The sequence below is a fragment of the Symphalangus syndactylus genome, chromosome 5, assembly GCF_028878055.3.
Source record: "Symphalangus syndactylus isolate Jambi chromosome 5, NHGRI_mSymSyn1-v2.1_pri, whole genome shotgun sequence".
NCBI lineage: Eukaryota > Metazoa > Chordata > Mammalia > Primates > Hylobatidae > Symphalangus > Symphalangus syndactylus.
Genome location: NC_072427.2, coordinates 61,561,043 through 61,585,242, shown reverse-complemented (window position 1 = coordinate 61,585,242; position 24,200 = coordinate 61,561,043). Strand labels below are relative to the sequence as shown.

General features: G+C 38.3%; 1 protein-coding gene and 2 pseudogenes across 5 annotated transcripts in view; all 3 read right to left on the bottom strand.

Annotated features, from left to right (window-relative positions):
- The window catches only part of CDIN1 (CDAN1 interacting nuclease 1), a 232,304-nt gene that overhangs the window by 187,175 nt on the left and 20,929 nt on the right, over nucleotides 1-24,200 (bottom strand). The gene's annotated exons all lie outside the window — the stretch shown is intronic.
- On the bottom strand, nucleotides 1,775-4,759 carry LOC129482608 (la-related protein 4-like; annotated as a pseudogene).
- LOC134736795 (tropomyosin alpha-3 chain-like) lies at nucleotides 7,569-8,274 on the bottom strand (annotated as a pseudogene).

Genomic DNA, 24,200 nt, shown 5'->3' with positions numbered 1-24,200 from the left:
AGCTTTCCCTAAATATTATAATTATGTCAGATACTGCCCTTCACACAATTTTGAATGGCTAGCACCAAGGAATTTGCCCATCTAAAAGGGAAGCAACAAAATAACTTTTTTTTTTATTTTTACAAAATGTTTATTCTCTGAAATCCAGTGCATTCAAAGGATGTTAACACTTAAAATGTTTATCATTTCCACCAACTGCATTATCTTAGTAAACCAAAATAAGCACTTTTATCATAGATGTAGTCAATGATTAATACATTTTTTTAAAGGACCTAAACTTCCCCCAGATTTCAGCACAGGTAGTTTCATTGTATGTTTCACCTAGTAGGTGATTTTTAAAAAATAGTGTGTAGAAATGAATAGTTTCAAACTGAGTAAATATAGTATACCATGTCATAAAACAACCAAATCAAAAGCAACTGCCACGCTAATAATAAGTCAAAGAAATAGTAATTCCGGCTTGTACAGATACGTGCAGTGTTTTCAAAGCTCTTAACAGTTAATCGCTAATACGTATCTCCAAAGCTCAACTTCGAGTTGGAAGGTGAATTTCACAGAAATGTAATTTTAACCACCATTTACATTCACTTTAATATATTACTAAGATGTTTACTCTATGTCACAATGGAGCTTTCCAGTATTCACAATTTACACATAATTGTACACACATAATCTAACATATGGGACAGCTGTATTACAAACTATCCCTTAAAAGAAAAATAAAACCCACCTTACACAGAACTCTGAACATGGTATGACTTAAAACAGATAAACTTTTAATATTTTAGCCATTTTCTAAATAAGAGCATGTAAACTTGTGTATTTAGTATATGAGAGCTACAACTTTATTCACTGAGAAATTACGCATTAATTTTCTTCAACCATCTTTCTCATCTTTACCAAAAAATCTCATGACTTGCTGGTTCTGTTTCAGTGAATTCCAAACTGTAATTTTTGGGTATGGGGGAAGAAGAGGAGGAAAGGAAGGTGATAAATACACTGTAAACAGAAATAAGTCCCCCCCCAAAATTAAGCCTTTAAAAAAATAATAATAATATTTTACTTCTACACTATTTAACACTTAAGAGTCAGTTACAATGTTTCATCTTTAACACTGACAGCAAATAAATTATGGTAGGGTCAGTCCGCCCTACCATATTGGGACCTAAAATTCTAAATGTGTGAACAGAAGAGTAAATACTTCAATGTTCAATTCTGAAATTTAGAACAATTTATATGATTTGACTAGACTGGTCAAAGCAATGACAAATATATAATTCAGTAAGTAGTTGGTTATTTTGCTTTTGGGGGTGGGCAGTCAAAGAACAGAGAGTAACATATGGAGTAAGAAAAAAAATTTGTTTCCCATTTTAGCAGGGGGAATCACAGGGAATTTTAAGCCTCTGAAATATATTTCACCGACACACTGAATTTTTTTTTTTTTTTTTTTGAGACGGAGTTTCGCTCTGTCGCCCAGGCTGGAGTGCAGTGGCGCGATCTCAGCTCACTGCAAGCTCTGCCTCCCAGGTTCACGCCATTCTCCTGCCTCAGCCTTCCAAGTGGCTGGGTCTACAGACGCCCACCACCACGCCCGGCTAACTTTTTGTATTTTTAGTAGAGACGGGGTTTCATCGTGTTAGCCAGGATGGTCTGGATCTCCTGACCTCATGATCCGCCCACCTCGGCCTCCCAAAGTGCTGGGATTACAGGCGGTGAGACACCCAGCCCGGCCGAAATTTTCAATTTTTTTAAGAACCCCCATTCTTTCCTTGAGTATCAAACTGATTAGTAGTCACATGTCCAAGTACAATCACAGTTTTACAACTTGTTGAATGAAATATTAGTAAGGTCAAAAAGACAGACTCAATTTCAAACTAAAAACAAAATCTACTCAAGTTTTACATTCAGTTTTCAAATCATTTACTAACATGACAACAGATTTTGCTTCAATTGCTCTTGTACACACTCACACCCACAACAGGCACCCCAGCCACTAATCTGCTTTGCAGTACAAGGCCATATAGTCAGAGATGGCATTCTCCAAGCCAAACTTTGAATAGATTTTAAAAAGTAATTTCTAATTTTACAGAAATGCTTCTTCAAAAAATATTTCCTCTCACTCCCTCATCTCCTATACTGAAGGATGTATAATTTTTTTTCCTCTAAGCTAAAACTGAACCCTCAAAATTGATTCCTGGCAGCAAATCTCTGCAAATTAAAAACAAAAACAAAAATAGAAAAAATATACTTTATATGTGTGTGTGGATGGATGGAATGGATAGACAGATAGATGAATAGATACATAGATAGATAGATAGATAGATAGATAGATAGATAGATAGAGATCCTCCAGCATTTATAAATCACATTAGAGATGAATTTTGGGATCCTATCACTCACAACTCCAAAATCCATAATGATTTAAGGATGTACTTTCTCCTGTTTCCTTCCTGGCTACCCTCTCCCCTCCAAAACAGTTCAATATAGCTACAGCTCAAGTTTAACGGGAAGAGAGAGAAGTTTTTTAATAGTTTTGTTGTTTTTTACTTTGGTAATCTGGGTGGCACATATTGCTCTTTGCCATTACGTTGCATCACTCCCTGAGGTACAGCCCTATAACTAAACTGGCATCTCTGTTCCCTGATTTTTCCAGCTGCTCCCCTGGGAATGGTATGGCCTCAGAAGCCAGAATAATCCTTACTAGCCCTTGCTTCTGGCTTCTCATTTGGTTTCTCAAGCAACTTCTCAGGAGCTTCATTGTCTTCGTTTTTGGTGGGAGACACTACATTGGAGCGAAGTTCCCATAGTGGCTACACAAGAACTGAAGATGGCTCTTTAGGGGGCTTCTGGCACACTTCAGCGTAACTTAACTTTCAGCGTTCCTGTAGAGCAACGGTGTAGCTGCATTTACACTATTACATGGTGAAGCAGTACTTGCCCTCCATGGCTTTGTAGTACTTGGAGGAGAAACTGGTATAGTCGTCTGGTTGAGACCATCCTTCTGAACAGAGGAATCCTTTATTAGATCCTTTTTTTTGGCCGAGTTGTGCTTAATGCAGGAGGCTCAGCTGCATATGGAGAACTGGTACTCACATTGAGTTGCTGGGCAGAAGTGCATTCTGTCTGCTCATCTGCAGGCACTGGGCAACTAACTCTCAACTCTTCGTTATCCTTTTCTTTGTAGACACCTTTAACAACATCAGACATCCTATTCTCCAAAATGAGTTTATCTGGGATTCTTGATGAACTTCCAGGTAAGAGTAGAAAATTTGAGGCTAGTAAGTCAAACTTTGGTGTTGGAGCCCTTGATTCAGCTGTTAAAGGATGAGGTCTTGAGATTGTCATCTTTCAACCTCTGAAAAAGAGTTCTCCTGCCCCTACCATAGTCCCCATTCTGTTCCATCTGCAAAGTGGAAGTCTCCTTTTGAAGTTAAGTTTGCTCCTAATCCCCGGTTACTGTAGGATTATGCTTTCAGTTGAAAAATTTTTTGAACTACATCTGTTCAATTGTCCATCCCCCAATGATACAGAGTCCTCTGTTGAGTGTTCTGAATCACTGGATGACCTAAAATGAGGCTTCAGATTTTTTTTTTGGAATGATCGACCCATATTCATAGCAGCAGCATTTGTTTTATAAGAACCTGGTGAATTAAAGCCATTCACAAAACTACCACTGGGAAAGTGGGCCAGTGGTGTTTCAAAGTAAGGTGTAGGATTTGGAGACCAAGACTGTGGAATAATACTATAGACTGAGAATTGCTGGTGAGGATTATATACAAGCTGCATGAAGACTGGGGAGGCATACTGTGCTTGAGTTTGAATGGGCTGACTACAGATACTAGAATCCATTAATCAGTAACAATTCTTAGCAAAAAATGTATTGATGGCTTTTATCCTTGCCATAATTGGCTTGCCCTGAAATGTTTTAACTTCTTCTCTTAAGGATTTAAAAGCCTGTTATGCATCTGTGTCTGACTGGAAAGTGATATACCAGCTGCTACTGTGTGCAAACTCACAGCTTATCACTTTGGGGCAGTTTTCAATTTGAACAAAACTTTCACTTCCTCTGTTGGTGTTGTTTCAGGAATCTCTCTAAGAATCACAATACAACGCTTATGACTTGGTCTCACTTTTTACCCTTCTCATCAATTTGTACCATGGGAGAAGATCTTAACACTTCAAGAATTACATCAGGGTCTGTGGTCAATTTTTTTATTTCTTCCATGTTAACAACTGTCCAAATTGGGATGAACTGATCACTATCCATTTGAGATATCAAGTAAAGATCCTTTGACAAATTTTCTCATGAAAAACAGAATTCTAATTGTTTCTTTAGACATTCTTTTAGGTCTTCTGTAGAAATTGCTGAATTGCTTTCTCCAGAAACATCATATATTTAGTAACTCAGATCTGGTCCTAAAATCATCCCATCAGTTGATTCTTCAATGCCTGTAGTATTTCTTGTGGTTTCACAAGATGAAGAACACATTACTTCATATTCTTTACATATATCTTCTGAGTGCTCTGCATTAACCTCAGGATGAGCACCCAATGTGGCTGCTGTTTCATGCCAAGAGCTTCCAGTTCTATGAGTTACTGGGGTGGCATCAGTATTCCCAGGAGCAATTTCTTGCCATACTTTGGCATTAGGATTTCAACCAGTTCCTTTAGACATTACCTGCTCCATGAAAAGCAACATGTCGTCCTCTGCTCGGCCCAATCATTCCCACAGCTGCAACTCTAACTGGCTTACAGGCCCGTGCCCCAACAGAATAAATTTTTTAAGTAAGTTTTCGTTCTGAAATATTAAAAGGTATAATACTTTTACAATTTCATTTGCATTATATTCTTTTTTTTTTTTTTTGAGACTAAGTCTTGCTCTGTCACCCAAGCTGGAGTGCAGTAGCACAATCTTGGCTCACTGCAACCTCTGCCTCCCGGGTTCAAGCGAGTCTCCTGCCTCAGCCTCCTGAGTAGCTGGGATTACAGGCATGCACCACCATGCCTGGCTAATTTCTGTATTTTTAGTAGAAACGGGGTTTCACCATATTGGTCAGGCTGGTCTTGAACTCCTGACCTTGTGATCCGCCCACCTCAGCCTCCCAAAGTGCTAGGATTATAGGTGTGAGCCACTGCGCCCAGCCTTGCATTATATAATTGGAACAATACTGGAATTTGCACAAGGCTGATATTACTCTATGCAGACTAGAAAATGTAGGCTTATTCCAGCACTTTGGGAAGCCGAGGCAGGTGGATCACCTGAGGTCAGGAATTCGAGACCAACCTGACCAACACGGAGAAACTCTGTCTCTACTAAAAATACAAAATGAGCCGGGCGTGGTGGCTCATGCTTGTAATCCCAGCTACTTGGGAGGCTGAGGCAGGGGAATCGCTTGAACCTGGGAGGTGGGGGTTGCAGTGAGCAGAGATCACGCCATTGCACTCCAGCCTGGGCAACAAGAGCGAAAGTCTGTCTCAAAAAAAAGAAAAAGAAAAATGTAGGCTTAAAAAAAAAATTACCAAAACATACACAGAAGCATCCAGTTCTTAAAGGATAGAGCCTCTAAAAACTTAACGTGGCACCTCCAAATCCCTGAGACCCAACTCCTCCAGTTCACCTGTCCACCATGTGTATGATGTGCCTTCTGCCTGGTGGTTAAGAGATTAGACATGAATTCCAGATAATGAGAAGAAGGAAGAGGCTCATCATGCCGCTTATGTTTTTCTGTACACACATCCATTTTCCCCCATTGATGCTCTTGCTATATTCTCCCACTGGTCCAATGTTAGACTGAATTGAAACACTGTGAAGGCAAATGTTCTTCAGAATTGCTTTTAGAATAAAAATATGAAGGAGGATACCTGGGAATTTCCAAAATGACTACATCAAACCTGAATTGTAACAGAATTCTGACAATTATATAATGCCCCAAGAAGAAAACCAGAGAAAAAACAACATGTAACTTCAAACCAAAAAACAAAACAAGAAATTGAGAAGGACTGTGTTTTTAAAAAATTAAATTTTAAGCATTCACAAATGTAGGTAGAAGAATCTTTCATTGGCTGTTGCGGGGACTCGCACTGCTGTTTCAGGGGCTCTCAATAGAATTGCTTTGGGCTAGGAGTACATGAAACCCTTCAGATTTCTGGATTTAGTGAGCCCATAAATAAGTCTCATGTTGAACTTTAATTATTTTTTGGACCACACTTCATTGTGCAGATTAATTTTAATTGAAGTATTCTTTTCTTCATTTCCTTTTCCATTAAACTGAGTTCTTTTTATTATTATTATTTTCATTTTTGGAGGGACGGGTTCTTTATTTCAAAAAGACACTTGTCAATATTGAGTATCAAAACAGTTGCACTATTGATTTCTCTTTCTCCCAATCGGCCCCAAAGAGACCACATCAAAGGAGAGTACATTTTAAGCCAATAAGCTGCAGGATGTACACCTAACAGACCTCCTAGAAACCTTACCAGAAAATGGGGACTGGATAGGGAAAGAAACTTTAAAAGATCAACAAACTGCCAGCCCACGGACTACAGAGGCTATCACAGCCAGATGGGGTGGCCAAGGTGCCACAAACCCAAAGAAGCAAAGTTTCAAAATAATATAAAATTTAAAAAGTTTTGTACATAAGCTATTCAAGATTTCTCCAGCACTGACCGATACAAAGCACAATGAGATGGCACTTCTAGAGACAGCAGCTTCAAACCCAGAAAAGGGTAATGAGATGAGTTTCACATGGCTAATTCAGTGGCAAAAACACAATCTTCTTTCTTTCTTTCAAGGAGGCAGGAAAGCAATTAAATGGTCACCTCAATATAAGGGGGACAGGATCCATTCTGTAAGCAGGTGGGAGGGGGTAGAGATGGGACAAAAATTTTGTCTCAGAGGTCTTACCATCTTAATTTGGTGACTTCTAATGAAAAAATAAAATAGAAATAACATTATCCAAAGATATCTTAAAGCTGAAAACTTGAACAGCACATTTTTTGTTTTTGTTGTTGTTTGGCTAACTCCTCCTGGAATCACCTTTCTGGTTTAGCTAGTACTTTGTAGACAGCAATGAGGCTTCCCATAGTACAGTCCTTCTCTGGGCTCTGTTTGGCTCTCAGTAAGGCAGGCCTATACCTTTTCCTCTCCTCTATGCAGAGGGGAATATGCATTAAGGTGAAAAGTCACCTTCCAAAAGTGAGAAAGGGATTAGATTGCTGCTTCAGGGCTGTGGAATTATTTGGAATGTTTTACAAATGGTTGCTACAAAACAACAAAAAAGGTAATTACAAAATGTGTGCATCACATCATGCTTTTTAAAGACACTATGCATTGTGCTCACATTCCCTTAAATGTTGTTTCCAAAGGTGCTCAGCCTCTCGCCCAGCTGGAATCTCTGGGAAGAGGCAGAGATGGTTTGGCGAAAAAGACACAGGGGCGAAGGGGGCGGTGAAAGGAGAAAGCAACCTTCCAGTTAAAGATCGGCCCTCAATTAAAGGTCAGCTTCGGGCAGGCTGGCCTCAGGTGGAGTCAGGGTCAGAGGGAGGAGCAGCAGCAGGGTGGGACTGGGCATTCTACAGCTCATTCAGGTCAGCAGAGTCTGGTCCAGCATCCTCTGTGTACAGAAGTGCTCCTCTTTGGTGCATTTCAGTTTATTTTCCAAGTCATTTCCAGCTTGGCTACAGATCTCTCAGCAAACTCAGCACGGGTCTCTCCTTGAGTTTATCGGTAGAATCTTGATCTCTTCCTCATATTTGTCTTCTTTTTGAGAGTACTTTCCTTCAGCAGCACTTTGGTCCATCAGTCTAATCTGCTCATCCATCTCTCAGCAACGGGACTCTGCCAGCTCAGCTCATTCCTCTGTGCATTCCAAGTCTCCTTCAATGATCAGCAACTTACGAGCCACCTCTTCATACTTCCTATCTGCCTCTTCTGCAATGTGCTTAGCTTCTTTGAGTTGGATTTCCTGGAGTTCCATCTTTTCTTCATCTTTTAAGGCCCGGTTTTCAATAACCTTCATACCTCTCTCACTCTCATCAGCAGCTTTTTCCGCTTCTTCCAGCTTTTGCAGGGCAGTGGCCAGGCGCTCCTGAGCATGGTCCAGCTCCTTTTCAACCAGCTGGATCCTACGGTTCAAGGAGGCCACCTCAGCCTCGGCCTGTTCCCGGGCCCGCCTTTCTCCCTCAACTTCTCACCGGAGGCACTCAGCTCACTCCTCTGCATCATCTGCCTGCTGCTGCAGAACCTGGATCTTGCGCTTCACCACCTCGATGGTGGTGATCCCAAGCCATGGTGCCCACCTAGCTACTGCTCACGCTCCACTTCCTGCCTTCTCCACTCAGCGTTGCAGCCTCCTCTCCAAAACTGAGTTCTTTAAGACAGGGAATCCTTTTTTTATCTTTATATCTTTTTAACTTTACATCATCAATATTTAGCACAGTGACTTACACATATTAGCCTTCCAAGTGATGACTTAGTGAAGAATGACCCTCCTCCTCTCATTCCCTAACACCCACACCCACATACCAAACACACACATCCATTTTAAGGGAAAATGTAAAAACATTGCAACTCACAGACACAGCGAATGAACATGCATTGAGACAACATGTGAACATATAACAGAGATGCCATTGCTAAAGGAGATGTTTTGCTTCCAAACACCGTGGTGCCTAATGATTAGTGATTTTAAGCTTCACAAGAAGAAAAAGTGTGTGCTGCTAATTTATTTTTAATCTTAGAAATTTTGACTATATCAAATACAGAACAAAAACCTAGTATGTTTTGGCCTCTGCTTTCATTTTGATAATGGCTACAATATCACAAAATTCAAGCAACCAACTGTTACCTTTTTAAGAGATATCAACAAATAGTGAGATTGATGGAAACGTTTTCTTAGGGAAAAGATGTTCATGTCCAGACTAAAAATAACGATGCCTAAAAAGAGCACTGTGACCTGTTGACTATATAATCAGTAACCGCTCCCTAACCCAACTCTCTATCTTTACAACATCCAGGAAGATAATGCAGACTAGTCATTGCAGGAAATCTGTAAAAGCCATATACAAGTCCTGACATAGTCAGACCAAATCCAGAACCAGGGAAGTAAAGACGCTCAGCATCATAACATGCTAAGCTTACTAAAAGGCTACATGACTCACCAGCAATCAGTAAGGCACACGCTTTAAAACGGCTCTGAATATGGTGACAAACTTGGTCTCATGCAGCCTCACTCTGATCTCATATCCTAGGAATCCAATCTGATAAAACCCAGCCCATCTATCTCTAATAGATGGGGTGATGTTCAGTTACAAGGGATAGAAAATACAATCCCAAATAACTATGGATTATACAGTACAGAAATGTTTGTCTTTCCCAGTAAGATTTGTCTCTTCCACCACAGCAATTTTGCTCTAGGAAGTCCTTGGGACCCAGGCTCCTGTCAGCTCACCATTCTATCAGCCCACAGTTAAGACTGTGGCATGTGCATTCCAGACAGCAAGACTGAGAAAGGATCTTGAAGAAGAGAGACAAGGGCTGTCTTTTAGGGAAGGCTCCACATAAAACTAAGCTGCCACATGAAACTTATGCTTACTCTGCAATAGCCAGAACTCAGTCCCATGGCCATGAAAGATAAAAGGACGCCTCTGTTCTTGGAAGTCATGTTCTGGTCAAAACTGGAGGATTCTATCACATTAGAAGAATGAGAAAACAGACACCTGGGGAAAACTACATTTTCTATCATGGGAACAGCACTCTATCCAAGTGAACTCAACAATCATAAATGAAACTACTATAATTCTGAACAATGTACCACGGCTAAAAGTTGTCTTCATTCACTTTACTTACTCAGTAAATTTAAGGCATTTTAAATTCCTACTATATGTTATTCCTCTAAGAGTTATCTCTAATAATTATGAACTTCATTTCACAAACACCGTTGGTGAGTAACAGAGTGTAGGGCTAGAGATAGAACCAAAAAAACAACTTGATATTCATTTGATAAAAGGCAAATGCCTTGCTGATGTTTTTAGTTCAAGACACGATCAATTCCATTTAGCAAAATATTTACCAACTTTAGGAATAAAGTATTTGATTCCCAAAACACAAACTTTCTTTCTCCTATTCTCTTTCAAGATAATGATTATACTAAGAAAATTTTAAAAGCAGCTGATTTTATGAGGTATGGACATTTCATTTCATTTCATTTCAAAAGAGATGCAGGTATACCTAGATTCACTCAACCAACCCATGATAATTTTGTATGTTTCCTTCTCAGTCTCTCTTCATTTCATTAAACCCACCAATGTACATTAAATAGCTACACATTTGGAAGCCTCTTCAAATAGGTGGTTAGTTCACTTATTCAGAATTTCAACAAATATTTATCAAGCACCTGTTTGTTGACAATTTCCATGTGCTGGAGAGTGGACTCTCAAAAGAGTATGTGGCACAGGACTCAGCCTCCCCAAGACTTTTATATTCAAAAGGCATTGCTTCCGGTAAGTAGAAAACACAGTTATTCTCAGAACTAAAGGACTCCCTACGGTCTATCTGAGTATTGTCAATAGCTACCCAGTTCAGTCAGAACCAGATTCTCCAAATGTACCTAAACAAATTGCCAAGAAATGCTAAGGCCTCTCCCAAAAAAGCCTTGTTATAATAAGTTCTTTCAAATAACTTGTTAAAAAGGATCTTACTACAGAATGTTATGCAGATAATTTGGGTAACATAACGCTAAGAGAATGAGTCAGAAGCATCATCACTCTTGTAACCCTGACCCGGAATTTGGTCTAAAACTTCTATACATTTTTAGTGGCATGTGAGAACAGATGCTATAACACCTGAAAATGACAACACTTAAAATTCATAGTAGCACAAAACCATTACTCTTCCCACTGGACCCCTTGAACTTTAATAATGTCTGACCTGGCTGGCCGATAAGTTCTAAAAGCAGACAGAAGAAAATTGCCAATATTAAATATTGCTGGAATGATTTTTCATTTAGAAAGATGTTACCGGTTCTCTTAAAAACAGGTCACCAATTCTGTGGACACTTAATTTTCTTAAGGCAGTAGCCATTGCAGAGGGCAGGTATCCACCTTTGTTTACGCAAATAGAATCTAGCTGAGAACTAGATTCATATATTCTTATTATCGCTTACACACAAAGCAAAAATACACACCCACATACACACACGCAGTTATATATAAACCCATCCAAATCAAAGATAAAGTGTGGCAAAAGAAGTGGATGTGAAAGAAAGCTATTCTTTTTTTCCCAAGATAAATGGCACAAAAGCCAACATCTCATTAACTATCCAAAGAAGATGATATACTACACAACTAAGTCTAGATAATCATACATTAACAATTTTCACATTACGCAACTAAAAAGATTTATAAAGGCACAATTTAAGAATCTACCTTGCTTAAGTCACTTAAAAGAAGCAAAGTGACAAGAGGAACAAGCAATTAGGTACTTCTCTACAACACCACAATTTGAAGTGACTTCCCACATGCCCCTTGCTTTAGTCGAATATCATTTCAACATGCAATTATCCCTGTGCTTTGATGCAGCTGTCATCTGTTTTGTTTTTAATGCAAATACCTACTTACTGATTAAATATTTCCTATATTATAGTTTGTGAACCCTTTCTCATATTTTGCTGATAAACTACTTTAGCAAGATAGCCAGTCTTTGAGACCTCTGAGATAATATTCAGCCAGAGGAGCTCCTAAGGTACATGCCCTACTTTGATATGTCAGAGAGCTAAAGCATGTGGTCACACAGAGCTGTACAAGGGAGAAGCTCTCATCTTTTCTCTCTCAGACTGTAGAAAGTTTTCTTTTCACAGCTTTACTAAAACACCAGCCTCCAGATTGGCAGTGCATTATCCTGGCACTACATCCTTCTTAAAAGCTGAACACATCCTGTGTGAAAAACAGGAGCTCTTTCTATCCACATGGACAAAGTGGAGCTCCAAGACAGTAAGTGACTTGCCCAGGGCCATGCTCTTAGCACTGCAGCAAAACTGGCTTTGGAAGGCAGACCTCCTACCTGATCTGGATCCCCAGGCCAGTATCTTCTGGCCCAGGAAAGATGATGGTCTCTTCCCAGCATTCAGCTAAAGAAATACATTTCATAAACCATATCTGGTTAATCACTTTGTAAAAGCAATAGAACTGAGTTTAAGTTTTTTCTCAAACTCCTGGCTTCAAGCAATCCTCCTGTCTCGGTCTCCCCTTTAAAGTGCTGGGATTACAGGTGTGAACCACCACACCCGGCCCTTTAAGTTTTTTTCATTTTAAGTTGATAGATCCCTGATTCTTTACAATTATAGTTATTTTAAGTAATATTTTTACTGATTTATACAAGTTTTTATTTTTAGCACTTTACTAACATCACTCCTAACAAATTGTCAACTTAGATGATATGATCAACATACAATAAGCCAGGTGCGGTGGCTCACGCCTATAATCCCAACCCTTTGGGAGGCCAAGGTAGGAGGATCCCTTGAGAACAGGAGTTTATGACCAGCCTGGATAACAAAGGGAGACCCCCATCTGTAAAAATAATTTTAAAAACTAGGCCAGGCATAGTGGTTGCACACCTGTGGTCCCAGGATACTCAGGAGGCTGAGGCAGGAGCATCACCTGAGCGTGTGAGGTTGAGGTTGCGGTAAACCATGATCACGTCACTGCACTCCAGCCTAGGCAAGAAAGCCCAAGACTCTGTCTTAAAAAAAAAAAAAAATACATACACACACACACACACACAGATATTTGTGTAAAACTTCAAGTATATATATTTGTGTATAACTTTAAAAGGCAAAGTGAAAAGGGAAAATATTAAAAGCATGCCTAACTTTTAAAGTTATATTCAGGAGATTGCTTGCCAAGTTTTCTTTTTTAATTTAACATACTGTTTAAAGAAAAACTTTTACCAAAACAGTGTATTGAACAATAAGAACTTCACTAAAGAGTGATAAAATTTTTCTCATAGAAAGGTTACAGATATCTCTATATTGATCTTCTGTACCTTCCTTCTGGAAGTAAGATCCTTAAAAAAGAATAACTCAAGGATACCATAAATAAAATAAAAAAGAGAACCAACAGACTAGAAAAAAATACTTGCAAATCACATATATAAGGCTTGCATCTAGAATATGCGAATAACTCTTACAGCTCAATAATAAAATGACAACCCAATTAGAAAATGAACAAAGAATGTGGATAGACATTTCTTCAAAGAAGACATACAAACAGCCAATAAACACATAAAAAGATTGCCAACATCATTAGTCATTGAGGAAATAGAAATCAAAACCACAGTGAGATACCACTTCATACCCACCAGGAATATAATCAAAAGGACACAATACACAAGTGTTATTGATGATTCTGAGAAATTAAAACCCTCCTACATTCCTATGGAGAACGTAAAATGATGCAGCCACTTTGAAAACTAGTTTTATGGTTCCTCAAAATGTTAAACCATATGACCCAGAAATTCTGCTCCAAGGTATCTATCCAAGAGAAACAAAAACATGTCAACACAAAAATTTATACATTAATGTTCACAGAAGCATTTAATCATAGTAGCCCAAAAAGGGAAACAACCAAATGTCTACAAACTAATGAAAGGATAAACAAAAGGTAGTATATTCCTACAATGGATTTTTCAGCAATAAGAAAGAATGAGACAACACGAATGAATCCCAAAAACATTACGCTAAGTTAAAGCTAGTCATATTGTATAATATAAATTATACAAAATGTCCAGATAGGCAAATCAATAGAAACAGCTAGATTAGGCCAGGCGCGGTGGCTCACGCTTGTAATCCCAGCACTTTGGGAGGCCGAGGCGGGAGGATCACGAGGTCAGGAGATCGAGACCACGGTGAAACCCCGTCTCTACTAAAACTACAAAAAATTAGCCGGGCGTGGTGGCGGGCGCCTGTAGTCCCAGCTACTCGGAGAGGCTGAGACGGGAGAATGGCGTGAACCCGGGAGGCGGAGCTTGCAGTGAGCCGAGACTGCGCCACTGCACTCCAGCCTGGGCGACAGAGCGAGACTCCGTCTCAAAAAAAAAAAAAAAAAAAAAAAAAAAAAAGAAACAGCTAGATTAGTGATCACCTAGGACTGAGCTGAGCCAGTGTGAGAATGGGGAGCCATGCCTGATGGGTACTGGGTTTCTTTTTGGCGTCGTAAAATATTCTGTAATTAGATAATGGTGACAGATGCACAAGTTTGTGAATATACTAAAAGTCATTGAATTGTACACTTAAAAAGGGTGAATGTTACAGTATGTGAATTGTATATCCATAACAGGTTATAATTGAAAAAAGAATACTTATATAACATACAATACACTTAATTTTAAATTGGAATGCAGGAAAGACAGAAGAAGGAATAAAAGGAAGTTAAGGGGGAGGAAGGGAGGGAGGGAAAGAGAGACACACACACAGATCTCAAAGAAGTCAGTCATGATCGTGGGCATGCTTCTAGTGGAACAAGGCTCCAGATTGAATGCATATTAGGTCATATGAAGTAAGCTATTTTATTTTACATATTGTATCAGAAAACTTAAGGCATGTTTCTTTAAACTAATAAATTGGGTATTTCTCACAGCTTATTTTAAATACTGTAAAATTACCTCCTCGTATTCTCCTGTGAACTACATCATCAATGTATTTCATGTTTTATTTTCCTGACACACCAGATAAGATGTTATTTCCATTGAACACAATCCTGATCTTCGAACTATCCACATTATTTAAGGATGCCACTTCCCACTGATCCAACAATTTGATAAGATATTATAAGACTGGAAACAATGGAGAGGAGTGGAAGATCTTTCCAGTTCATTTTCATGGGTACCAGGCACGATTACACCTACTGTTCACAGATTTCCAGTGACACTTAAAATTTTAACAACGTACTTTTCCAACCTCACAAACATAGGGACCAAGAAAACACCTTCTGTCACAAGTACCACTGATCAACCCAGAAAATGCCACCAAAATGGTAGCAGAGAGTTAATAAATCAACTCCTACTGCTTTAAACCCCAATTCAAAAGTCTCTCTGTGACTTCCAACCTGTTTGGGTTAATCCCTAGACAGGTGGCAACCTTACTAGATAGAGTAAATTAACCACCCCCTAATTGTACAAAAAGAGCTTGTTGGTAATTGACAGGAACACGCTAAATATGACTGTGCCCTTAGGGAATATAAAATTTACATAACCCCCTTAGAGGTTAAGGGAATAGTGACTTCTATAAACAGAGATTTTAATTTAACAGAAAACATTTTAAAATAAAGTTTAGGTATACAGTATTTTAAGGAATTGAAACAGACATCATAAGCAGGTAAATACAGAGCTGCTGTGGGAGAAAATTAAATTATCCAAGACTGTTTTTACCCAGAAGCTTTTTAGCCTTCATCCTGTATGGCTTATTTTGGATGATTTTTCAGCCAGATAATAAAAAGCAATTTCATTTAAGTGCTGCAGTCACAGAGTTTACCGCATGAAATCCTTCTAAGCTTCATTTCCACATCTCTTTATGGGTACACCTCTAGCATTCGTTCATTCTTTGGGAAGCATACTTTCCTCCATGTGTGTGCAGGGTCCCAAACTTCATTCCCTTATTCTCATTCACTTCAAGAAGTGGTCAGCTTTGTGGAAATGTAGAAGTCGGACTTTCAGTCATCTTTATAAGCCAAAAAGTGTATTTCTTCCTTTTCCATGAAAAAGAACAGAAATCACATGGGAGGCAGTATATCTAAAATAATGAATCAAAACTTTGAAAGACCCATGCTCAGAAACATATTCATAGTCTATATATTTATATATAAAATATATGTAACACTACACAATGCATGATGCTTTTAAAAAACCAGCATCAAGGTTATCTGCTGTGACTTCCTATCAGCAGAGAGAAGCAGGCAGATGGAATTCTGGAACATGAGTAAGATAACACTCATGTCAAAACAAAAAACAAAAAAAAAAAAAACTCCCTGTCCTCAAGCATGCTAATGAAGCAAGTGATAAGCTATAGGTCAAATTCCCACTTCTACAATCAAAACTTATCATAAAAGCTCTTGAAAAGGGAGTGCATCTGTCATATGTTAATGACTTCAAGCCGTTCACTGAACTTTTAGGTGTACAGGAAAACTTAAAAGCACTTCACAACTCCTTGTGGGTATAATTAGCCTGTTGGAATTGTTGGCAATTCTCATTCTGAGACTTTAAAAGGTCACTCCACTCTTTGAGATACCAAATTTGGAGGTACTCTCCCTTCTGGACAGATTAGGCACACCCTGCAATTAGTATACACAGCTGCACCTGTTGCAAAGCCTTCACTGATGTAAATGGGGACAGTCAACAACATTCTAAATTCTTGAGGGATTATTAGACCTTGGAAACCAAGTGATGAACAAATCTGATGTCTGCTATTGAGGTGATGGATGGTGGTCACACCCTGACTACACACAGAAGCCAAAATTTTTATTCTTTATAGACAATTCCAGCTAACACGGAAACCTCATCACTTGACTCTCTCAATCTTGCAAGGAGTCAACATGCAATTTTGCTATTTAACAGAACTAAGTTTTTCATAATCTAGTTGAGTTTCTACAAAGAACAAAGAGAATTCCAGATTTAAAAAAAAATACAAGTTACAAAAACAGCATTATTGATTTATATAAACTTTACTAAATCATGGTGAAATAAAAATGCTGCTAGTCACATATGGAGAAAAGTCTTTGCAGTTTATAAATTTGTAGGTCAAAGCTACGCAAATTCTCCTTTAATCTGTTAATCCTTTACAAAAGTATTATACACACTGACGATAGTGATTTCACTGCTTTAGTACAAAATAATAATATAGATATTTAAAAGAAATGCATTTAGGAAAGAGGCATGAATTTAAGAAATCAGATTCAAAGTTTGAGAAAGTCTGATATAATTGTCATTAAACAGTAGTTAAATCTTAAACGTAAAGCCATAAATTATGTCCTTCCTTACTTCCATCTTTCCTTTCTTTTTTAATGAAAGAGAAGCTCAGAGGACAAGGGTCTAAATCCCCCTTTCTCTTTAAACCATGTGAATCTTAGATATTTTCTACATCAGAAAACACAATTCTTTGGCAGCTTATATATGTGGCCACATAAACAAAAAGAAATACCGTACAGCCATCTTAAACTAAGATATTGTGCTTGGTAAATCTATTAGGCAAAGAGCCTCTTATTATCACCACAATATGTTAAATATCTTCGTATATGCTTAGGTGCTTTTTCTTGATATATAAATTCTTTTGAAAACATAATTGGAATTTTACAAAATAGGGAAAAAGCTTTTTTTAAAGGAGTTTTACTATATTACTGTTAAGTAGGTATACTTTCTTCTGAGTGTATTAATTATATGTGGAAATACTTTTAAAAGGTCAGCTAAAATAATAATATAAAACTTAAAGTAATGAAACTATTTCAAAATTAGCATTCCAACTGGAATAAAACCAGCAGGAGTTGATTACATTCTTATTGCTCCCCAGAAGTATTTTCATCTGATGTTTACTTTAAAATGTGTGTGTGTGTGTGTGTGTGTGTACCTTTTAAAAGTCATAGAAGAACATTATGGAATTGATAATTTTTTTAGGTTTGCTGTTGGGTCTACATGGTAATCAAATTTAGAAAACCATAAATTACACTTAAATTTATTATTTACAAGCAATTAATTATAAAAAAAAAAAGCCAGGTGGCTTTCATTACATAAATTACTGTTAATGACAGAGACCTCATGCTGCTACTGTATTTTGCATTTGCATGTGTCAAGTGCACATAGTGGTGTGTAACTTCCCTCTTCAGGGTGGAACCAAGCATTGAAGCAGAAGGCAAGCTGCCCAAGTTACAGATCACACCCGAACTAGTCCTTTCAGCCCCACATATTCCGAAGGTTTTAACATTTGTAGCAGAAAATCTGTCTTCCAATAACATTTTGTTGCAACAGCTTTAAAACCATATATATAATTACTGATCATCAAATAGTGTTTACCTACACTCAGTTACTTAAAGTCCTAGCTCTATGATTTAAATATTACCAAAAAAAAGTTCAATCAATTTGCAGCAAACCAAGGCATCTATTAATATCTCACAAATGCAGTTTTTAAAATAATGTTTAATGTTGCCTCCCTACCACAGAAACTGTGCTAAATAAATGGACAATAACTCTTTTTTTAGGGTTCTGTCTCTGTTTTACTTAGCCTTTTGTAGTGATTCTTCCAACTCTACAGTAAGTATAAGTCCCTTCCAAAGACAAGGAAGAATTTTACCTCTTTATTCTGAGAAAAAGCATGAGTTTCAATGATATAACAGGAGAATAGGAGCTTATATGATACAGAAAGAAACACAGGAAGAAAATAAAAATAAATAGCAAATAAGTTTCATCTTATTTCAAACTCTATCCCAAATAGAGGCCTAAATAAGGATCTCCAACCCCCTCCATCAGTACCACCAGAAAAAGGAGAAAGTTTTATGAAAATGCTTTGTAAGCTATAGGATAAAATTCAAAAATTACTATAGTTTTTCTTTCTACACAAATAAGAAATGCTTAAAACGTAACTGAAAATCCTAAATTGAGCTACCACTCTGTTTTCAAGGATTAACTGCCTAGTTAGATTATCTAACCCTTTACTTTTCTTCTTCCTCTAAGAAGTCTGCCTTATAAACAACCACCAGAGAGAGGGGTAACGGAAACAGGTTAGTTAAAGGGAATGTGTCTTTAGCCTCTGAGTAATAATTAGTCTACATTTGGGGAGCACAGAAAAAAGGTGGGCACAAAATAAGGGCTAACAGTTAAGGAAGGAGAGTCTGTACTTACTAAGTACAAGCATAAAGTAACAAAATAAACTTTTTCAGCTAAAAGAAGGAACTAATTTACTCACATTATCTTTGGCCAAAGTAATAATACTAGAGGAGTGTGATTTGTATATTTAGCACCAATGACGCTGCCATGGCTCAAAAACACAACTTACCTTTCTTTTTTTTTTTTTTTTGAGACGGAGTCTCTCTCTCTCACTCAGGCTGGAGTGCAGAGGCACGATCTCGGCTCACTGCAAGCTCCGCCTCCCGGGTTCACGCCATTCTCCTGCCTCAGCCTCCCAAGTAGCTGGGACTACAGGTACCCGCCACCACGCCCGGCTAATTTTTTGTATATATATTTTTTTAGTAGAGACGGGGTTTCACCATGTTAGCCAGGATGGCTCGATTGAGCCTCAATCTCCTGACCTCGTGATCTGCCCGCCTCCGCCTCCCAAAGTGCTGGGATTACAGGCATGAGCCACCACGCCCGGCCCAACTTATCTTTAAGAATCACTTTAGAACCACTTTACCAGTTACACAAGAAAACCAACTTCACAGTCACATCTCACATATCACCAAAATACAGGGTGGCCACCACATCTAGAAACACAGATAAATACAATAAAGGATTTATTGTTACTGAATTATAACACATGGCAAAATAATTACGTCTCTAGAATTTATGGTCACCTAGTAACATCGGCCCCCTTATTTTTCAAACTTAATGATGCCTTTTGTCTCCATTCTCAAAAGTACCAAAGACACTGCGCCACACACTCTAAAAATACTTGCCAAAAGAGAAGTCCCAAAAGTATTTTTGCTATCATTACAATGTGTCCCCAGTAGGAAATAGTATTCTTTATAGCACTTTTAAAACTGTGAGCCATTAATTTATAGTTGCAATACATGTGAGGGAAAATAAAAGTTTGGTTATTGGAGGACATCAGAAGAGTTAAGTAGAAGACAAGACGCAGGCCCTGATAGCCTGGCAGGCACAGGGCACACCACCAACCAAAACCATCAGCCCCTTCCACTGGAGTGGCTGGAAGCGTTCACCCTGAGCACATATGCTTAAGAATCCACAGTAAGTGAAATTCAAACTCTTTCGCTCTTACTGTTACATAGTCATTTTTCAACACCCTAACAAGATTTTTCATGTCTTCCTAATCCCAATTAGGAATAATAGTAGCTTTATTGCTATGAATACAAAAAAAAAATTGAGAGCTGCTGTCGATAAAACCCTGAGTGTTTTGCTGTATGGTGCAAGTTAATGATTCGGTGATGCTATGATCGTGTCATGTTCATGACGAATTTTCAGAGAGCAGCCTAGAAAAGTCAATCAGCACTGCTGTCTATTTTTATGATGCTGGAGGCAGTACAATGGTAGAGCTCACTAGCACTGTGTGCCAGGCAGGACACGAGGATTTTACTCATACAGTTAGGAATTCCAGTCCCAGAGAAGGCCAAAAGAAAAGGTCTAATGTAGACAGTTAAGATAAAGCAGCTTAGCTTGAAGAGGAAGCTAAAAACGTTCTGTTGTGGAAACTGCCATATTTGTGACCTCATGGCAGACTGAGAAAACCAAAGAGCTCCAGAAATCACACAAGTAGTTCTCCGGGGTTTTACAATGCCCTGTGGCTGCTCAGTTGTGAATCCCCTGAAAAAAAAGTTCATGAGGTTTAATAATAGGTGACAGATCACCTCAGTAGGTCCAGTTTTGCAAATATATCCATGCCAAAGACCACAGAGGTACCTGTTGGACATGGTCAAGGGTGGTAAGTATTACACTAGTCTCCATCTGAATTATGTAAGCTACAAGCCTAAGATTACAAAAAGAAAATGGGGTATAGAAAAAGGCCAAATCTCCAATCACAAATTTACCTTGATTCCAGCCACTAAAATTTCACATAAAGACCCCTTTTCAGTCCAAGTTACCCCGTGCTGAAGGGTAGAACAGTTACACATGGTACCTAGTCTCAACCCCTAAGAAATCCCAGTTGGTAAAGTCATTCACATTCTAAAAGGGAACCAACTCCTCACACTGCAGAATGTTAGCACTCACAATAATCCACAGTTAAGTAAACTCTGAAAGGAACCTTTCACTTTTTTTTTTTTCTTGATACCCCTACTTGGGACATCAAAACACTGTAGCAGTACTTCCTAAAAATAATAGAAATTATGTTGAATCACATGAAACAAATTTACTGTCACTCATGAACAAAAGTCAATCACTAACTTAGAATTAACCATTGAAATAGGAAAAAAGACATAAAAACGGATTGGAAAGTTATCTACAAATGTTAAGGTAAGAATTCATGTAGGATCCATTTCTTTTGTCTAGTTTTACATCAAAGTTTCATAAACTACTGAAAACTATACTTTGATGGAAAACATGCCTCCACTACTAGTTCTCCTGGTATAAATGGTCCCAGAATTTATGTCTTTGACATGTGGCCACGGATTTTTACATTGCCACCAAAGTATTCAGTTAATATACAAATTTCTACTAAACCAAGCCATAAACAAATCTTTAACTGAAAAGCTCTGTCTACTCATTTATAATCTGTTACCTGGAAAAAAAGCAGAAGGTCTCTCTAGCCACCTAATCACCATATCAATGACACATGCCACAAGAGAGAAGCACTAGTTTATTTGATTGATCATGGTAGATAAACTCCAAATAACAGAGAAATTAACAAATGCTTGACATTTGCTCAACATCCATTATTCTGACACTGCTTTCAGAATTTCAAAGCCTGGAAGTATGCTTAATCAACATTCATATTCCCTCGTGAACTACAGGCACCATATTGCACCCCGCCTTCATACTGATGAAAACTGCATATTGGCCATTTCCAAAATGTTCTGGGACTCCACACAGGGCCCCTTTTCTCTCTTGTTCCTGCTCTGCAGTTTTCTTTTAAACACTTCCAAGACAAAAGCATCTGCCAGTTTTTCTCTCTAGGGATGTATGCAAAATGAACTTAACAGTTTTAAGGCAGGAGTAACCCTCACATCTAAATTCATTCATAGGACAGAAAAGGGCCTAAGAGGCCTCTCCAGGGACAAAACCCTGCTGAAATTCTCCCCACACACAACAGTGGGAGCTTTATAAAATCTAAGTCCAGACAATTTCCAATTCAAATGCCCAACATAGCATGACCTTTGTCAGATCTCTGAGCCCAAGATGCACCCATGATTTTTTATTCTAACCAGCACAGACATTAGACAGGGCACTATTGCTAAGCAGGAGGTTCAATATTTGCATGCTCTTCTATTGTGAAAATGTAACAGTGACAGCACTGTGTCAAATTCTTTTCCCTCTAGAACTTTAACTCCATAGGAGAGGCATGGCTGACAGATGACTCCCCAACATCTGTGTTATGTACACTGCACAGCTGAGGAGCCCTGGATCACTGTCAGAACATCGTGGAGCTGACCTGCACCTTTCTTATGCCTTCTTCTTATCCCTGCCCCAACCCACAAATATATAAATATCTATAATACAAATAGTGCAATTTTTAACAAAATATAAAGATGGCAAGACAGATTAACATAATTTATAGTCATTAAGCTGTTCACGTAGCAGCTCAACATATGTTGTATAAATGTCCTATACCGAATAATTTATCAGATCTGACACAGTGCACATCATATTGTTTTATTTAATACACTTACTAAAATTTCATGGATCAAGCATCACTTCTGAAAGCACTGAGAAAGCACTAGAAAATATTTATTCACCTCCCGTGATTTATTTTGATTACCCTTACAGCTACATGATAAAGTGGAACTCACAAAATTACAAGGTTAAGGTTTACACAGCCATTGCTTCATATACTAAAATATAACAAATGGCTCCATGTCTGTGTTATATTTTACTTTCATTTAGTGTTAAGTAGAACAGTAGACTAAGCACTTAGCTGCCTACTGAATATTTTAATATTTTTAAATAGGACTTAAATATCTTGGCCCGGAGAGTGGGAGCTTAAGTAACAATTTCAGGAAAGAATAGTAAGTCCTTTGTAGGGTACTAGTTAGAACAGTACTGCCCCCCTCCCAAAAAAAAAAACAAAAAAAAAAACAAAAACAAGTATGCTTCAAAGTCGTCGTCTCCTCAAAAGAGATCATAAAAATAAGCACGGGCCCACATCAGAAAGTTAGCAAGAATTCACTGAATGCATAAAAGAACACTACAATGCTAGGCAATATAGCGTACAGCTGGAAGATCAAATCACAGCAAAGCACACAGCTCCCATCCAAAGGATCTCACAATTAATTCAAATAGAAAGCAAAAGAGAGAAATGCATACATTCCAAATGAACAAGTAAAAGTAACTACAATGGCCAAAGCAAAAAAAAACAAAAACAAAAACAAACTCACTAAAGCTAATATTCAAGAGACCAAAAAAAAAGATGGGGGATGGACAGATGGGGAAAAGAAAGGCAGGAAAGGAGAGAGTGGAAAAGGGAGGGACAGACAGAAGGAAGGAGAGAGGAAAATAGAAAGGGAGGAAGAGAGGGAAATAGATTAGACGTGGCACTTGAGATTCTTCACACTTGAGATTCTTTTTCATCTCTTTTCTCCTAAAATGTTTTATCTGGGGGCAGGTCTCCAGGACAAGGAAAATGAAATGAAAAGGATGGTAAAAAGATCAGCAATGGGAGAGGAGCTGAGAGCTTCAAAAGGCAAGGTCAATAGGGCTTTTCAAAAAAAAAACATGAATGCTCGTTGGCCTGATCATGTCTGGGAGAACTATTAAAAACTTTATTGTATCAACTGCCTTAGGAAAGATTACTAAGCAAAAAACCTTTTGTTTCCAATGGACTATTTTCTTTAAAATGTAGTAAAAGTGAGATGAAGACAAGACAATAACTAATAACTAATAATTAATAACTAAGTCAGGTCAGGTGCGGTGGCTCACACCTGTAATCCAAGCACTTCGGGAGGCGGAGGTGGGTGGATCGTTTGAGTACAGGAGTTCAAGAACAGACTGGGCAACATAGCAAAACCCCATCTCTACTAAAAATACAAAAAATTAGCCAGGTGTGGTGGCACACGCCTGTAGTCCCAGCTACTTGGGAGCTTGAGGTGCGAGGATCACCTGAGCCCAGGAGGTCGAGGCTGCAGTGAGCTGAGATTGCACCACTGCACTCCAGCCTGGGCAACAGAGTGAGAATCGGTCTCAAAATAATAATAATAATAATAATAATAATAATAAGTTTTATGTCCATTTATGAGTCATAAAATCAATGAGAATTGTTCCCAAATATGTACAAAATAATAATCTTCTCACAAAAAACACACTCAGGTTCCCAAAGAAGCTCCATATGTTTCAAGGT